Source organism: Bos taurus, chromosome 23 (genome assembly GCF_002263795.3).
Source record: "Bos taurus isolate L1 Dominette 01449 registration number 42190680 breed Hereford chromosome 23, ARS-UCD2.0, whole genome shotgun sequence".
In the NCBI taxonomy this organism is placed as follows: Eukaryota; Metazoa; Chordata; class Mammalia; order Artiodactyla; family Bovidae; genus Bos; species Bos taurus.
Window position 1 is genome coordinate 2,473,718 of NC_037350.1, and position 19,367 is coordinate 2,493,084.

The window sequence follows — 19,367 nt, forward strand, 5'->3', positions numbered from 1 at the left end:
AAAAAAGAAACACAAGTCTTAAATGATATATTAGATGAGATGGATCTCATTGATATCTTCAGGACATTCTATCCAAATGCAGAAGAATACACCTTCTTCTCAGGTGCACACGGAACATTCTCCAGGATAGACCACATTTTGGGTCACAAATCAAACCTCAGTAAATTTAAGAAAATTGAAATCACATCAAGCATCTTCTCCGACAACAATGTGATGAGACTGGATATCAGTTACAAGAAAAAAAACTGTAAGAAACCCAAACACATGGACATTAAACAACACGTTTCTAAATAACCAACAGGTTACTGAAGAAATCAAAAGGGAAATCAAAAAATTTCTAGAAATAAATAACAGTGACAACAAGACAACTCAAAACCTATGGCATGAAGCAAAAGCACTTCTTAGAGCGATTTTTATAGCAATACAAACGTACTTCAAGAAACAAGAAAAACATTGAATAGACAACCTAACTTTATACCTAAAACAACTGGAAAAAGAAGAAGAAGAACAACAACAAAAAAAAATTAGTAGAAGGAAAGAAATCATAAAGATCTGAGCAGAAATAAATGAAAAAGAAATGAAAGAAACAATAGTAAAGATTAATAAAACTAAAAGCTAGTTCTTTGAGAAGATAAACAAAATTGACAAACCATTAGCCAGACTCAAGAAAAAAAGAGAGAATAATCCAATCAACAAAATTAGAAATGAAAAAGGAGAGGTTAAAACAGACAATGCAGAAATACAAAGGATTATAAGAGACTATTATGAACAACTATATGGCAATAAAATAGATAACCTGGAAGAAATGGACAGATTCTTAGAAAAGTTCAACCTTCCAAGACTGAACCAGGAAGAAATAGAAATTATGAACAACCCAATTACAAGCACTAAAATTGAAGCTGTGATCAAAAATCTCCCAAAAAACAAAAACCCAGGATCAGATGGGTTCACAGGAGAATTCTATCAAATATTTAGAGAAGAGCTAATGCCTATCCTTCTAAAACTCTTTCAAAAAATTGCAGAGGAAGGAACACCTCCAAACTCATTCTATGAGGCCACTATCACCCTGATACCAAAACCAGACAAAGACAGCACACACAAAAAGAAAACTACAGCCCAATATCATGAATGAATATAGATGCAAAACTCCTCAATAAAATTTTAGCAAAGTGAATTCAGCAACACATCAAAAAGCTCACACACCATGATCAAGTTGAGTTTATTCCAGGGATACAAGGATTCTTCAACATACACAAATCAATCAATGTGATACACCATATTAACAAGCTGAAAGATAAAAATTATATGATAATCTCAATAGATGCAGAAAAAGCCTTTGACAAAATTCAGCACCCATTCATGATTAAAACTCTTCAAAAAATGGGCATAGAAGGAACCTATCTCAACATAGTAAAGGCCATATATGATAAGCCTACAGCAAACATTATTCTCAATGGTGAAAAACTGAAAGCATTCCCCCTAAGATCAGGAACGAGACAAGGGTGTCCAATTTGGCACTATTATTTAACATAGTTCTGAAAGTCCTAGCTACAGCAGTCAGAGAAGAAAAAGAAATAAAAGGAATCCAGATCAGAAAAGAAGTAAAGCTCTCACTGTTTGCAGATGATATGATACTATACATAGAAAACCCTAAAGATACTATCAGAAAATTACTAGAGCTATTCAGAGAATTTAGTCACAGAATACAAAATCAATACACAGAAATCACTTGCATTCCCATACACTAACAGTGAAAAATCAGAAACAGAAATTAAGGAATCACTCCTATTCACCATTGCAACAAAAAGAATAAAATATCTATGAATAAACTTACTTAAAGAGACAAAAGAACTGTACACAGAAACTTATAAGACACTGATGAAAAAAATCAAAAATGAAATAAACAGATGGAGAGATATTCTGTGTTCCTGGGTAGGAAGAATCAATATTATTAAATGACTAAACTACCAAATGTCATATACAGATTCAATGTGATCCCTATCAAATTACCAATGGCATTTTTCACAGAACTAGGACAAAAAATTTCACAATTCATATGGAAACACAAAACACCCCAAATAGCCAAAGCAGTCTTGAGAATGCATGAAGCTGGAGGAATCAACTTTCCTGACTTCAGATTATACTACAAAGCTACAGTCATCAAGACAGTATGGTATTGGCAGAAAAACAGAAATATAGACCAATGGGACAAGATAGAAAGCCCAGAAATAAACTCAAGCACCTATGGGTACCTTATTTTTCACAAAGGATGCAAGAATATACGATGGGGCAAAGACAGCCTCTTCAATAAGTGCTGCTGGGAAAACTGGACAGCTACATGTAAAAGAATGAAATTAGAACACCTCCTAACACCATACACAAAGATAAACTCAAAATGGATTAAAGCCCTAAATGTAAGACCAGAAACTAGAAAACTCTTAAAGGAAAACATAGGCAGAATACTCAATGACATAAATCAAAGCAAGATCCTCTATGACCCACCTCCTACAGTAATGGAATAAAAACAAAAGTAAACAAGTGGGACCTGATTCAACGTAAAACCTTTTGCACAGCAAAGGAAACTTTAAGCAAGCTGAAACGACAACCCTTGGAATGGGAGAAAATAATAGCAGATGAAACAACTGACAAAGGATTAATTTCTGAAATATACAAGCAGCTCATACAACTAAATGCCAGAAAAGCAAACAACCCAATCAAAAAGTGGGAAAAAGACCTAAACAGACATTTCTCCAAAGAAGACGTACAGATGGCTAACAGACACATGAAAAGATGCTCAACATTGCTCATTATTAGAGAAATGCAAATCAAAACTGCAATGAGATATCACCTCTGTATCAGCCTATAGGTGTGGGATGAAGTGGGAGATGGGAGGGAGTTTCAAGAGGGAGTGGATATATGTATGCTATTGTATGCTAAGTCACTTCAGTCGTGTCCGACTCTGTGTGACCCCAGAGATGGCAGCACAACAGGCTCCCCCATCCCCAGGATTCTCCAGGCAAGGGATATATGTATACCTATGGCTAATTCGTGTTGAGGTTTTACAGAAAACAACAAAAATCTGTAAAGCAATTATCCTTCAGTTAAAAAATAAATTAATTTTAATAAAAGATGTGGAAGTCAAATAACTTATTTCACTAAGTCAAATATTCTGTGTTATCACTGATATGTGGAATCTAAAACAAAACCCAAAAAAGTACGTAACAAAAGAGAACCAGAGTCACAGGTATAGAAAACAAACTAGTGGTTACAGTGGTGAAAAGCAAGAGGGAGCAAATCAGCGGATTGGGATTAAAAGATACCAACTACTATGTGTAAAATAAACAAGCATTTATTATTTACACATGTTTACTGTGTGTAAAAATAAATAAAATAAATATAAATAATATAGTATACAGTACAAGGGAATATAGCCACTGTTTTCCAATAACTTTAAATGGAATATAATCTATAAAATATTGTATCTTTACATTTTACATAAAAAACTAATACTGTAAATCAACAAAACTTCAAATAAATAAGCAAAGGTTCAAACAATAACAATGAAAACAGTACAGTGTAAGGATCAGACATACAGATAATTTGTGAAATTAACCACTTGTGTTAATTAACATATCCATCACCTCATATAGTTATCAAGTCTTTTGGTGTGTATGGTGAGAACACTACTCTACTCTCTAATCTACTCTCTTAGCAAATTTCAAGTATATATTGCAGTATTGCTAACTATGGTCACTATGCTGTATATTAGATTTCCCATAGCTTTTTCATCTTGTAACTGAAAACTCATACCCTTTGACCACTATCTCCCCAATCCCTCCACATATCCAGCCCCTTCACTCACCATTTGATGCTATTTCTCTGAATTTGACATTTTTTTTTCCTTTTATACTATATTTGTTATGAATTTCAAGAAGCTTCAATAAATAAAGAATATATTTCAAGGTCAAAATTATTTGGATTTACACCTTTATGAACACTTTTTAAAGAAATAAATATACTTTATTAGCTTAATTTCAAGATATCTATATACTTACACAAAAGTGTGCATAAGGATATTTACTGATGCATTAACTGTAATAGCATGACTGCAGAAATACAAATATTCAAAAAATGAAAAAAATTTTGGCAAGTATGGATTTCATATTCCATTTTGTTCTGGTGTTTTGGCTGTTTTGTAATTGTTCTGTCCCTTTCTTCTTGGTTGCTCTGTTTCTTTGTGATTGGATGATTTTCTGTAGTTGCATGCTTAGATTTCTTTCTATCTATCTTTTTTATATCTACCATAGGTTTTTGCTTTGTGGTAACCAAGAGACTTCCATAAAACACCTTAGAGTTATAGCACTCTGTTTTTAGTTAATGATAACTTATGTTTGAACACATTCTTAAGCTCTAGCCACCCTCAAGTTTTCTGTTTTTTATATCAAGAAAGGAGATCCAGGTTTGCTCCCTGGGTGGGGAAGACCCCCTGGAGAAGGGTATGGCAAACCATTCCATTATTCTTGCCTGGAGAATTCCATGGACAGACCATGGGGTCGCAAAGAGTCAGGCACGACTATGTGACTAACACTTTCAGTTTCACTTTCATATATTTTTGTGTGTGTGTGTATACCCTAATAGATTGTTGTAGTCAAAGTTAGCACTGCTACCTTTTTTTTTAACTCATACACTCTACATCAGCATCCATATGTTTTTTTAATATTTTTTAATGCTCATACCAGATTTATTAACATTAGTGATTAACCTGCCACTATTACAATATTAGATTATAATATTAGCACTGACAGTTATATTTTTATATGTTTTTCTGTTACTAATTAGTACCCTTTCTGTTAGCTTAAAGAAATTTTTAAACATTATAGTAAGGCTGTTTAATGGTAATGAACTCCATTTTTTCCCTTGTCTGAAAAACTCTCTATTTGTCCTCATTCTGAAGAACATTTTGCTGGTTAGAATATTTGTGGTTGGCAGTTTTTGTCTTTCAGCACTTTGACTATATTGTGCCACTCCCTTCTGTCCTGTGAAATATCTGCTAAAAATTTGAGTCTTATGAGAATTCCCTTGTACATAACAAATTGTATTTCTCTTGTTGCTTACAAGAGTCTCTCCTTGTTTTTAACATTTGACAATTTAATTACAATGTGTTTCTATATGGGTCGCTTTTTTTCTCTTTATATATATATATATATATATATAGTTTTTTTAAGTTACAATGTTTCAGGTGTACAGCAAGATGATTCATATATATATATATATAAAATATTATTTTTTAAATTATTTTCCACCATAGGTTATTACAAGATATTGACTGTAGTTCCGTTGGCTATGCAGTAAACCTTTGTTACTTGTTGCATATCTATTTTATAATTAGAAATCTAGTACTCTATTCATATTAAGTCAAACAAGTGGAATCAAAATGTCACAAATTTTTTAGTTAGGCAAAAATTCAAGTTTTCTAAAATATATATATTATACATATTATTTATATGAAAGAAAGAAAGTGAAAGTGAAGTCGCTCAGTCGTGTCCTACTCTTTGTGACCCCACGGACTGTAGCCTACCAGACTCCTCTGTCCATGGGATTTTCCAGGCAAGATTACTGGAGAGGGTTGCCATTTCCTTCTCCAGGGGATCTTCCTAACCCAGAGAAGACATATTATTTATTATTTATATATGTATATAAAACATATTATTTATATATGTATATAAAAGCTTTTTCTACTACACTTGAAAAAGGCTTCAGAAAGAACATCAAAAAAAAAATAGAAGAGATGGAGAAATTGAAAAACATAAACTAAATGAAACAAGATCACTGAATATGAAATAGAAAAAATGAAACACACTAGATGAAAGTAAAAGATCATCATACAGTTCAGTTGTTTTTAAACATGACTGCTCATTAGAAGCATGTCCAGAGCTATGGAGAAAAAAATAGCAATACCTGGGCATTTATATTTTTCAAAAAATTCCCGTATAATTCTGATATCCATCTGGATTTTAAAAAATTATTACAGGTTTTTCTATTAAATCGTTTTGGTGATACAGAGTTCTATTAGTTTTCTATTTACCAATCATGATACAATGGTATTAAGTGAGTAACAGTTACATAATCACAATAGTAAAAGATGTTTGTCAGTATTCACAATCAATAGCCAGACAAAAAATAAAAGATAATTACAACTGCAAGCCATAAGGGGAACATGATTAACTTAACAATATAAAATAATTACATACAATTTGGGGGTTCAAGTAGAGTGATGTGATAAGTGGAAGTGCATACATGGACATATTTTCATCTGTTCAGCCAATCTATGTCTTTTGTTGGTGCATTTAATCCATTTACGTTTAAGTAATTATCAATATATATGATTGACCAAACTTAATTGTTCAGAGTTTGTTTTCTGTAGCTCTTTTCCTTCTCTTGTGCTTCCTGCCTAGAGAAGTTCCTTTAGCATTTGTTGTAAAGCTGGTTTGGTGGTTCTGAATTCTCTTAATTTTGGCTTGTCTGGAAAGCTTTTGATTTCTCCATCAAATTTGAATGAGAGTCTTCCTAAGTAGAGTATTCTTGGTTGTAGGTTCTTCCCTTTCATCACTTTAAATATATTGTGCTATTTTCTTCTGGCTTGTAGAGTTTCTCACCTGATGGGAGTTCCCTTGTATATTATTTATCGTTTTTTCCCTTGTCTTGGTGTGTTCCTCCTTGGGTTTATCCTGCCTGGACTCTGTGCTTCCTGGACTTGGTTGACTATTTCCTTTCCCACGTTAGAGAGGTTTTCAGCTAGTATCTCTTCATGTATTTTCTCAGGTCCTTTCTCTCTCTCTTCTCCTCTTGAGACCCCTACAATGTGAATGTCGGTGCACTTGATGTTGTTCCAGAGGCCTCTTAGGCCTTTTCATTCTTTTTTCTATATTCTGTTCAGCAGCAGTGATTTCCACCATTCTGTCTTCCACATCATTTATCCACTCTTCTGCCTCAGTTATTCTGCTACTGATTCCTTCCACTGTATTATTCATCTCTGTTTGTTCTTTAGTTCTTGTAGGTCTTTGGTAAGCATTTCTTACATCTTGTCCATTGTTTTCCCAAGATCCTGTATCATCTTGACTATCGTTATTCTGAATTATTTTTCTAGAAGATTGCCTATCTCCACTTCATTTAACTGTTTATCTGAGGTTTTACCTTGTCTGTTCATCTGGACATAACTTTCTCCTTTTTCATTGTGATTGCATGCATGCTAAGTCGCTTCAGTCATGTCTGACTCTTTGCAACTCCATGATCTGCAGCCCACCAGGCTCCTCTGTCCATGGGGTTCTCCAGGCAAGAATACTGGAGTGGGTACATGTAATTAACTTTCTATAATATGGTTTTCATTTTAGCTGCTGTGAGACTGTACTTCTTCTTGCTTTTTCTGTCTGTCCTCCTATGGATGAGGTTAAGAGGTTTGTGTAAGCTTCCTGATGGGAGGGACTGTTTTTGTTCAGTCACTCAGTCGTGTCCAACTATTTGTGACCTCATGGACTGCAGAACACCAGGCTTTGCTGTCCTTCACCAACTCCCAAAGCTTGCTCAAACTCATGTCCATTGAGTTGGTGATGCCATCCAACCATCTCATCCTCTATCATCCCCTTCTCCATTTGCCTTCAATCTTTTCCCAGTGTTGTCTAATCAGTTGGCTCTTTCCATCAGGGGACAAAAGTATTGGAGCTTCAGCTTCAGCTCACTCCTTCCAATGAATATTCAGGGTTGATTTCCTTTAGGACTGACTGGTTTGATCTCCTTGCAGTGCAAGGCAGTCTCAAGAGTCTTCTCCAACACCACAGTTCAAAAGCATCAATTCTTCAGCTCTCAGATTTCTTTATGGTCCAACTCTCAAATCCATACATGACTACTGGAAAACCCATAAATTTGACTATACAATCTTTATTGGCAAAGTAATATCTCTGCTTTTTAATATGCTGTCTAGGTTGGTCATAGCTTTTCTTATGAGGAACAAGTGTCTTTAATTTCATGGTTGCAGTCATCATATGCAGTGATTTTGGAGCCCAAGAAAATAGTCTGTCATTGTTTCCATTGTTTCCCCTTCTATTTACCAGGAAGTGATGGGACTTGATGCCATGATCTTAGTTGTTTTTTTTTTTAATTGAAGGATAATTGCTTTACAGAATTTCATTTTCTGTCAAACCTCAACATGAATCAGCCATAGGTATACTTCCTCCGCATCCCACCCATCTAGGTTTATACAGAACTCCTGTTTGAGTTTCCTGAGCCATACAGCAAATTCCCATTGGCTATGTGTCTATTTTACATATGACAATGTAAGTTTCTATGTTACTCTTTCCATATATCTCACCCTCTCCTCCCCTCTGGCAATGATCTTAATTTTTTGAATGTTGAGTTTTAAGCCAGCTTTTTCACTCTCCTCTATGACTTTCATCAAGAGGCTCTTTAATTCCTCTTCACTTTCTGCCATAAGGGTGGTGTCATCTGCGTATCTGAAGTTATTGATATTTCTCCTAGCAATCTTGATTCCAGCTTGTGCTTCACACAGCCTGGCATTTCTCATGAGTTAAATGCCTATAAGTTAAATAAACAGGGTGACAATATGCAGCCTTGATGTCCTCCTTTACCAATTTGGAACGAGTCTGTAGTTCCATGTCCAGTTTTAACTGTTGCTTCTTACTGGAGAAGGGAATGGCAAACTACTTCAGTATTCTTCCCTTGAGAACCCCATGAACAATATGAAAAGGCAAAAAGGATGGGAGGGGCTGGATGGGAAAGACCAGGTCTTGCTCTGCTCTCAGATCCTTGATCAGTAAAGCTTTAATCCAATTATCTGCTGATGAGTGGAGTTGTGCTCCCTCCCCATTAGTTGTTTGGCCTGAGGCAACTCAGCCCTGGGTTCTAGGGTAAGGTTAATGGCAAATTCCAAGAGGGTTTACTCCAAGGGTACCTTCCCAGCCTGTTGCTTCCAGTGCCCCCATCCTTGTGCTGACCATTGCTGACCCACACCTCTACAGGAGACCCTCCAACACTAGCAGGTAGTTTTGGTTCAGTCTCCTGTGGGGTCATTGCTCCTTTCTTTCGGGTCTTGGTATGTGCGAGATTTTGTTTACGGTGGAGTCTCTGTTTCCCCCAGTCCTGCAGAAGTCCTATAATCAAATCCTGCTGGCCTTCAAGGTCAGAGTCCCTCAGGATTCCCAGTTCCATTGTTGGATCTGCAAACTGGGATGCCTGACTCGGTGTTCACAACAGTGGGAGAATTTCTTTGGTATTATTATGCTCCAGTTTATGAGTCACCCAACCAGGGGGTATGGGATTTGATTTTATCATGATTGCACTTCTCCTACAGTCTCGCTGTGGCTTCTTTGTCTTTGGATGTGGGTTATCTTTTTTTGGTGGGTTCTAGCATCCTCCTTTCGATGGCTGGTCAATAGCTAGTTGCAGTTTTGGTGTTCTAGCAGGAGGAGATGAGTGTGCATCCTTCTACTCCACCATCTTGAACCAGAAGCCTATGTGGTTCTCTTTGGATTCATCTTATTTGGAATGTCTTCTGGGCTTCCTAAATCTGGATGTCTGGTTTTTTGTTTTTTTTTTTTCCAAGTTAGGAAAGTTTTCAGCCATTATTTCTTCCAGTTTTATCCTCCTTTTTCTCTCTTCTCTTCTGGGACCCCTACAATGTAAAAATTTGTCCACATGATTTTTCCCCATAAGATCCTAAAGCTATCTTCACTCTTTTCTTTTTTTTTCTTTTTCTCTTCTGATTGAGTGAAATCTGTTTTCATGTTGGATAAACCTCTATTCCACTTGACCTAGTCTATTTTTGATAACTTCTATTGAACTTTCTAGTTCAGTTATTGTGTTTTTCAGTGCTTGATTTCTGTTTGGTAGTTTCTTTTATTTCCTGTCTCTACTGAAATTCTCACTTTGTTTATTCATTGTTCTTCAGATTTTAGTGGGTATCTTTATGACAGTTACTTTGAACTCTTTATTAAATAAATCACTTATCTCCATTTCATTAAGGTCTATTTCTGAGGTTTTATCTTAGGTATGGAAATACATTTCTCTCTTTCTTCATTTTCTTGATTCTCTGTGGTGATTTCTGTGCATTAGATAAAGCAGCTGCCTCTTCCCATCTTGACAGAGTAACCTTGGATAGGAGATGAACCATGCCATTCAACTCCATCCTAGCTCCTTGTTGGCTCTCAAACCTTTGTGAATGCCCAAACTTCCTTCTTTGTTTTTAGTGGCTCCTAGTATTTGAGAGTGTACAAAGATCTTTCAGTGTCTCAAAGGGGAGGTTCTCATTCAGTACCTAAATTCAGACTGACTGGAACCCAGACTCTCAGGCAGCAGATTTAATATATATATAATATGCCTCTTTCAGAACATGACTGGAAGATGGCTATTTTTGTCTGCTCCCTCTGCATATATCCCTAAGATTATGGACAGTTAAGAACTGTTTCTGTATTTGCTACCATCCAGTTGAACCTGTGGACACCAGATGCACCAGTTATCAGATTCAGGGATGTGTCCTCTCTGCAGCACCCCCATAAATGTAGGGGCTTCAGCTAGGTGCACAAGCTCCTTTCACAGAGACACCCAGGACCTGGGGTGGGGCGAGGGGTCAGCATGAAAAATGTGCCTGCTGGACCCCAGTCTTTGAGGAAGACTATGGCCATACCCTAGATGTGTGCTAAATTAGAAGCCTGCCCTTCAGGCCATGGATTTTATGATCTAAAATTAGGTTTCTTTCATGGAAAGACTTGACATTTCAGGCTGCTGCCTCTGTGCTATGTCCTGGTGTTTAAGGATTGTATCACTGTTAGAGTCCTATGGGGAAGTCCTCTGGCCACCAGAGCCAGGCTACAAAGGGTGCATCCCCTATGTAGTAGCCAAAATAGCCAGGGTGCCAGACACGTATACAGGCCCCTTGCCAAGTGATCCCAGAGTCCTGGAGCGAAGCAGAGGGAAAGAACAAAAGTGGTGCCCACCAGTCATTCCAGTCTATGAAAAGGATGCAGTCATCCCCTGGATGTGAGTTAAGAGAAGCCTGCCCCTCAGGCCATAGGTTTTAAGATGTGCAAATAGGCCTCTTTCCTGAAGAAACTGGATGTGTTGCCCTGCAGCCTCTCTGCTGAGCCCTGGGGTGAGAGTCACTGTGAGTCCTCATGAGGCTGTTAAGAACTGTGTCTTAGTTTCACACGGCCTGTGCATCTTGGGTCATAAACACCATTGGCTCTCAGAGCTGGATTTTTTGGGAGGCCATGTCTCATGTGAAAGTCCTTTAAGTTGGGGCCCCAGATGTGGGATCCAAACCCTTCATTCCCCAAGGGAGAGCTGGGAGCCTGAGTTCCCTGCCAGCTGTGTGCTACCATCACAGGGGCAGGCTTATGGTGACATTGTGTCTCAGCCCTTCCTACTGTTTCCATGTTGGTTTTCTCATTTGCTTGCTGTGAAGGAGTCATGCAACTCACTTCTGGATTTCCTTCTGCGAGAACTGCTTCATATGCTGCTGTAGATTCAGTGTGTCTCTGGCAGGAGATGACTCCAGGAACCTCCCATGTGACCTTCTTGAACTGAACTCTCCCAATCTCTGGAATTTTAAGAAAAAATTTAAACACTCCCATGTAAGTTATTTTCTAGAGTTAACGTTAAATCTTTAAAGAACACTTCAGTATTCAAAGGCCATTTCCAATTTATGTGTTTATCAAGTTTGTAATCTTATGTAAATTATATGACTATTTGATATAATTGATTTTATTTCTATTTTCTTTTTGAACACTTTAAATCTTTATTAGCCAATTTGTTTGGACATATCAGCTGTATTTAATTATAATCAGTTATTATATATACTGTACCATTTGATCTTATCATTAAAGTAAATTCAGTATGACCCTGCTTTTGAACACTGGAATCTATACTCTGGAAATGTGCTCATTTGCCCATAATGTAGGTCCTGATGATCCAAGGCCACGAAGCTAGGATCACAGAGGGAATTACACATAGTCCCCACTGTGAGAAACACTGTAAGGATTTCTCTGTGGCAGAGACCAAAGGCAAGCTTCTCAGTTCAGTTCATTTGCTCAGTCATGTCCGACTCTTTGTGACCCCATGGATTGCAGCACACCAGCCTTCCCTGTCCATCACCAATTCCCAGAGTCCACTCAAACTTATGTCCATCAAGTCAGTGATGCCATCCAACCATCTCATCCTCTGTCATCCCCTTCTCCTCCTGTCTTCAATCTTTTCCAGCATTAGGGTCATTTCCAGTGAGTCAGTTCTTTGCATCAGGTAGCCAAACCATTGGAGCTTCAGCATCAATCCTTCTAATGAATATTCAGGACTGATTTCCTTTAGGGCTGACTGGTTGGATCTCCCTGCAGTGCAAGGCACTCTAAAGAGTCTTCTCCAACACCACAGTTCAAAAGCATCAGTTCTTCAGCTCTCAGATTTCCTTATGGTCCAACTCTCAAATCCATACATGACTACTAGAAAACCATAAATTTGACTATACAATCTTTGTTGGTGAAGTAATGTCTCTGCTTTTTAATATTCTGTCTAGGTTAGTCATAGCTTTTCTTCTGAGGAATAAGTGCCTTTTAATTTCATGGCTGCAGTCACCACATTCAGTGATTTTGGAGCCCAAGAAAGTAGCCTGTCAGTGTTTCTATTGTTTCCCCATCTATCTGCCATGAAGTGATGGGACCTGATTCCTTAATCTTAGTTTTTTGAATGTTGAGTTTTAAGCCAGCTTTTTCTCTCACTTCTTTCACTTTCATCAAGAGGCTTTTTAGTTCCTCTTCACTTTTTACCATAAGGGTGGCATATTTGAGGTTACTGATATTTCCCCCGCCGCTGCTGAGTTTGTGCTTCATCCAGCCCAGCATTTCATATGATGTACTCTGCATATAAGTTAAATAAGCAGGGTGACAATATACAGCCTTGACATATTCCTTTCCAGTCCACTGTTCCATGTCCGGTTCTAACTGTTGCTTTTTGACCTGCATACAGATTTCTCAGTAGGCAGGTCAGGTGGTCTGGTATTCCCATCTCTTGAAGAATTTTCCACAGTTTGTTGTGATCCACACAATCAAAGGCTTTGGCATAGTCAATAAAGCAGAAATAGATGTTTTTCTGGAACTCTCTTGCTTTTTTTGGTGATCCAAGGGATGTTGGCAATTTGATCTCCGGTTCCTCTGCCTTTTCTAAAACCAGCCTGAACGTTTCATGTACTGTTGAAGCCTATCTTGGAGAATTTTGAGCATTACTTTGCTTGCGTGTGAGATGAGCGCAATTATGCAGTAGTTTGAACATTCTTTGGGACTGGAGTGAAAACTGACCTTTTCTAGTCTTGTGGCCACTGCTGAGTTTTCCAAATTTTCTGGCATATGGACTGCAGCACTTTCACAGCATCATCTTTTAGGATTTGAAATAGCTCAAATGGAATGCCATCACCTCCACTAGCTTTGTAGTTATGCTTCCTAAGACCCCCTTGACTTCACATTCCAAGATGCCTGGCTCTAGGTGAGTGATCACACCATTTAAATTATCTGGGTCATTAAGATTTTTTTTTTTTTTAATAGTTCTTCTGTATATTCTTGCCACCTCTTCTCCGGATCTTCTGCTTCTGTTAAGTCTATACTGTTTCTGTTCTTTACCGTGCCCATCTTTGCATGAAATGTTCCCTTGGTATCTCTAAGTTTCTTGAAGAAGTCTCTAATCTTCCCCATTCTATTGTTGTCCTCTATTTCTTGGCATTGATCACTTAGGAAGGCTTAGGAAGATCGCCAGGATGAAAAGGCAAAAAGATGTGACAGTGAAAGATGAACTCCCCATGTCAGTAGGTGTCCAGCATGCTACTGGAGAAGAGTAGAGAAATAACTCCAGAAAGAATGAAGAGAGGGAGCCAAAGTGAAAACAACACCCAGTTGTAGATATGACTGGTGATGAATGTAAAGTCCAATGCTGTAAAGAACAATATTGCATAGGAACCTGGAATGTCAGATCCATGAATCAAGGTAAATTGCAAGTGGTCAAACAGGATATGGCAAGGATGAACATCAACATTTTAGGAATCAGTGAACTAAAATGGACCGAAATGGATGAATTTAATTCAGATGACCGTTATATCTACTACAGTGGGCAAGAATCCTTTAGAAATGGAGTAGCCATTATAGTCAACAAAAGAGTCCAAAATGCAGTACTTGGATGCAATCTCAAAAATGACAGAATGATTTCTGTTCATTTCCAAGGCAAACCATTCAATATTACAGTAATAGAAGTCTATGCCCCAACCACTAATGCTGAAGAAGCTGAAGTTGAATGGTTCTGTGATGACCTATAAGACCTTCTAGAACTAATACCCAAAAAAGATGTCCTTTTCATCCTAGGGAACTAGAATGCAAAAGTAGGAAGTCAAGAGATACATGGAGTAACAGGTAAGTTTGGCCTTGGAATACAAAATGAAGCAGGGCAAAGGCTAACCGAGTTTTGCCAAGAGAATGCACTGGTCATAGCAAACACCCTTTCCAACATGAGACGACTCTACACATGGACATCACCAGACGTTTGTTACTGAAATCAGACTGATTATATTCTTTACAGCAGGAGATGAAGAAGCTCTATACAATCAGCAAAAACAAGACTGGGAGCTGACTGTAGGTCAGATCATGAACTCCTTATTGCCAAATTCAGACTTAAATTTAAGAAAGTAGGGAAAACCACTAGATCATTCAGGTATAACCTAAATCAAATCACTTACAATTATACAGTGGAAGTGACAAATCAATTCAAGGGTTTAGATCTGATAGACAGAGGGCCTGAAGATCTATGGACGGAGGTTCATGACATTGTACAGGAGGTGGTGACCAAGACCATCTCCAAGAAAAAGAAATGCAAAAAGGCAAAATGGTTGTCTGAGGAGGCCTTACAAATAGCTGAGAAAAGATGCGAAGCAAAAGACAAAGGAGAAAAGGAAAGATATACCCACTTGAATTGAGAGTTCCAAAGAATAGCAAGGAGATAAGAAAGCCTTCCTCTGTGATCACTGCAAAGCTTCTCACTAAAGGCATTTGTAACATGCTGACAAATAACCATGAAGTGTACTTACAAGAGATGTGAGAAAGCCTGAAGGGCACAACTGATGGGCACCAAAGACTAGTTAAATGGGTTGGTTTAGTTTTTATTTCCTACTTACTGATGAGAATTTGCAAACAGCACCAACAGAAACTTTGAGGTTTTTTTCTCACTGGATTCCATCACTGAAAAGAATCACAGAATTTTTCCCTGGAGATATCTTTAGAGATCAGCTAGATCAACACCACCTCCTTTCTAGTTTTATTTCACACTTTGTTTACTTATTTACTGGCATGGACAGATCCCTCCATTTAAAATTTTCCGAACATATAAACACTGGTGTGTGAATATCCAATCTGAAATTTACACAGGATGTTCTCATCATATATTATGTGATCCATTTGTGTCTTTCCTCCTTAAAGTTCCAAGGCAAAAAGCACATTAAATATTTGATTCTGAGTGACCTCAATGCTAAGGGAGCATGGTGTGTTGTGGGGTGGAGAAAAGGCAAAACTAGTCGGCCTGTGCATGAATCCAAGGGCTGTGCAGGAGCAGAGGACAGACTCGTGTCCTCCCATTCCTCAGTGGATCTCAGAAGATGGCAGAAGGCTCGTCACATGGAGAAGCAGGAGAGGAGCTGGCTGCTACAACAGACCCTCAGTCTTTTAAAAAATAAATATTGTGTCACAGAGCACGGGTTTGAGTTCCCTGCATCATAGAGCAAATTCCCACTTGCTCTCTACTGGGGTGGGATGGGTGGGAACTGGTAGGGAGGTTGAAGAGGTAAGGCACACATGTATATCTATGACTGATTCATGTTGATATATGGCAGAAACCAAGACAATATTGTAAAGCAATTATCCTCCAATTAAAAATAAATAATTTTTTTTAAATATCATGGTCAACTTTCTTCTGATCCTATTGCTGTCATTTGATGGAAGAGCATTGAACGTCGTGCCCTTTCTCCCACCACCGCTGTCCTTGCTGAGCAGCAGGGAAGGTGTCCGACAGAGCCATGGCTAGAGGTCAAGAGGGGATTTCAGGTGCTGATTTCAGTTCTGATTCAACCTTCTGGTGTTACCTAGAGAAAGACCCAACCCTCCCAGCCTCAGTTTCCTTACTTGGTTACCTAAGATTAGACAAGTGACCTCAGTAAGACCCCTTCCAGCTTGAACACCCTGTGATTACACATGTCAGCATCTCCTGACTATAGCCTTGCATTATCATGTTACCAAAATGGGATCACTGAAACTTGAGTCCCGTGGGTCCCTGCCTGAGTGTAGTACAAGGACCTCAGGGGACTCCAGTGTCTCCTCTAAAGCTGTCACCTAAAATGAGGTTCGTCGGAAGCTGTACCTCTGATAAGGTTTAAGAGCATGTCTGTATACTGCATACCTGAGATACAATTCATTCACTCAGTAGATACAAACGCCTGGTTCAGGTGGAAGCTGGGGTAGGAAGATGAAAAGCAGCCGGGTAGAGACAGCTTGTGCTGTGTGAGAGGCAGAAAGGATATGTGAGGGAGCGCTGGGGGTGGGGTGAGGGTAGGCAGAGTGAGGACCTTCTGCCAGAATTCGGGGCTTCCCAGGAAGGCTCACAGCCTCGGAGCAGATGCAGGAGCTTCAGCATCTGTAAGATGGTGATGAGCAAAGAGTGTTTGCAGGCAAAGGGACTGGTTTGATAAGGGAGACTGAAAGGCATTGCTGTTTAAGGAAACCCTGGGAAATGTACTCCAGCTCGAATGTGGGGTGTAGGATGACAGCTGTAGACACCAGCCAGCATGGAGAGGGCTTCAGGCAGGAAAGGCTTGGGCTTGTTTCTAGGAAGGAGATGGCAGCAGCACAGAGGATAGAGGGGAATGGGGAAAGGCTGGAGGGGGGCCTGGAGCAGGGGCTCCAGAGAGCAGATAACCAGTTCATCCAGCTCACACCACTGGCCACTTGCAAGACAAAGCCTGGATTACATTTACACATTCATCTGCTCTTGTCAGCGGTAGATACAGAGGTGCAGAGTGATTTTCCTGAAGTCATCATGAGACTCGGCCAAATTTCTAGACGAATGGTGACTGTTTTATTACAGAAGTAAGACCATCATGATTTTTACTGTACAATTTCCTGCAGAAACTCATAATCAGCTCCTGTCCCTGTTGTAACCCACACCCACAGGGAAGGCTCCCAGGATAGCAGTTCATTTCTCCATCACTATGCTCTTCCCTCTACTGCTGGCCTTGCCTGAACACTGGCCATCTGGGCACTGGGCAAATTTTGTTAGAAAAGTGACAGATATAATTTTCAGGCTTCATTTTTGTTTTTATGAGGACTATCCAAGCTCATTAATTTCACAGAATCACATAAGTGTATAGAAAACTTGGATCCAGAGCAAATAGGAAAATTTAACTCAAATTCCTATGTCTTCCTGCTAGGTTCCAAATCCTTTTCTTAACAACAACTCAAAAAACCTGATAGTCTGAGATCACTGCAACCCTGGGAGAAATCTCTGAAATGCCAGATGAAACTGCACTTTCAGATTTCTGCAGCAAGTCAGCCCCTCCAGCACCCCTTGCCTTGGGATCTCATAATGCTTCATGAAAGCAAAACTCATTAAGGCTCCTTTTTGTAAAGTGGGCACGTTATTATTCTCATTTCTCACACTGACAAAGCAAAGCAGAGAAATGTTTGCAGTTCCTTGTCCAAGGTCAATTCCGTGACAAAACCAGAAGCACAGCTCAGCGATATGCCCTCAACAACGATCAAGTTCTGTACATTCAAGTAAAGCAGGATTAACTTACCTAAAACCAGAGTAAATCGCATTTCAGAACAGAAATGGGAATGTGAGCGGCTTCTTCCCCGAGCACCAGTCGACCTTCCTGGCCCAAGGATTTGGTCTGATTACTATCTAAACAGGATAGTAAACACATTCCAGGCCACATCAGCCTTCTAATGTTACTCAAGGAGCCTAGTCTGTAAATAAAGCACACCTGCCCCTGCTGCAAAGGGGAGGCGAGGATGGAGAGGACTTTTAACGAACACGAGAGAGAAAGTGAAACAGCTGAAAGTGAAGTCAATGACTTGAGTAAAAAACATATATATGATATACAAGACACAAATAGGTAATATATATGCTATGGGTAACAAATGTGTCTATAATTATATATGTGATATATATGATAAGGATAGCTCATATATGCTGTATGAAATATATTTGTGTATAAAATATATATAATATTACATATGTTATCATCATACTCATGTTTATAAATAACATACACATCATACATTTACATATTTTATATATTGTATACTATATATGACTTATGAGTGTTATATATGTTTATATAAATATACTATATATTTGTGTAAATATATCTTATGCCTGTTACATACATATAAAACAATGAAATTTAAGACACAGAATGCCCATGTGTCAGTAAGTCCATTGAAAATCTAGCATGAAATTCAATAATATACATCCTGATATTTAACATACAGAAGACTTAATGCCACAATACTGGACTTCCTATGAGAAAGGAAATATGTGAATGTTTTTAAGGATTATTTTAACTCTATAATTATGAGATCTGCACTTTAAAATGTATTTCTAAAATAAGAGAACTATCATGTTGAAAAATGATAGTTTGGTTGGTCAGGTAATAGGGAACTGTGTTTTGAAGAAGATAGCTAGTTTCTTCAAATGAGGCCAACTTCTCACAAGTGGAAATCAAAGAAGAGATGGTAAAACTGTTTAGGAAGAAACAGTCTGTACATAAATTTTATGTACTAGAGTAGGTGAAATACAATATTATTGAACCATGTATGCTATGGATAGAAAAGAAAGATGGCTTAGAATTTTACGAATTGAGCTGATGCCTCTTTGTGTGTGGTGTTAACCAGAAGCTAAAGTAGGAAAATGAACACGTAACTAAGAGAGAGCAATAGGCATCTGACAAAGTCTAAGTGTCATGTGTAGCTATACATTTCTTTCTGGTCTTTACAAAATAGCTTAACAAACTAATATGAACTAAGAGAAAATTTAACTTCTTAAATACAGTATACATTTATACCATCTCTAAGTAATAATAAAACATTTCCCTCACTCATCTACAGTGCGTAGAATGGCCTTAGATGAGGGTACCGTGGTCTGTGAACTCTAACCCCTGGACTGTGAACTGGTACCTGGACTATCAGCAACCAGGCCACACACAGGGCAGGAGGTGAGCAGCGGGCAAGGGAGCAAAGCTCCATCTGTATTTACAGGCAGCCCCCATGGCTTGTTACAGC

General features: G+C 38.4%; 1 long non-coding RNA gene across 1 annotated transcript; it reads right to left on the reverse strand.

Moving 5' to 3' along the window:
• Positions 1-5,797: 5,797 nt before the first annotated feature.
• LOC132343590 (uncharacterized) lies at positions 5,798-17,985 on the reverse strand. Its single transcript, XR_009492493.1, has 3 exons — positions 17,879-17,985; positions 11,490-11,608; positions 5,798-9,685 (listed from the first exon to the last, which is right to left on the reverse strand). It is a non-coding gene; the product is annotated as an uncharacterized lncRNA (long non-coding RNA).
• Positions 17,986-19,367: the final 1,382 nt, after the last annotated feature.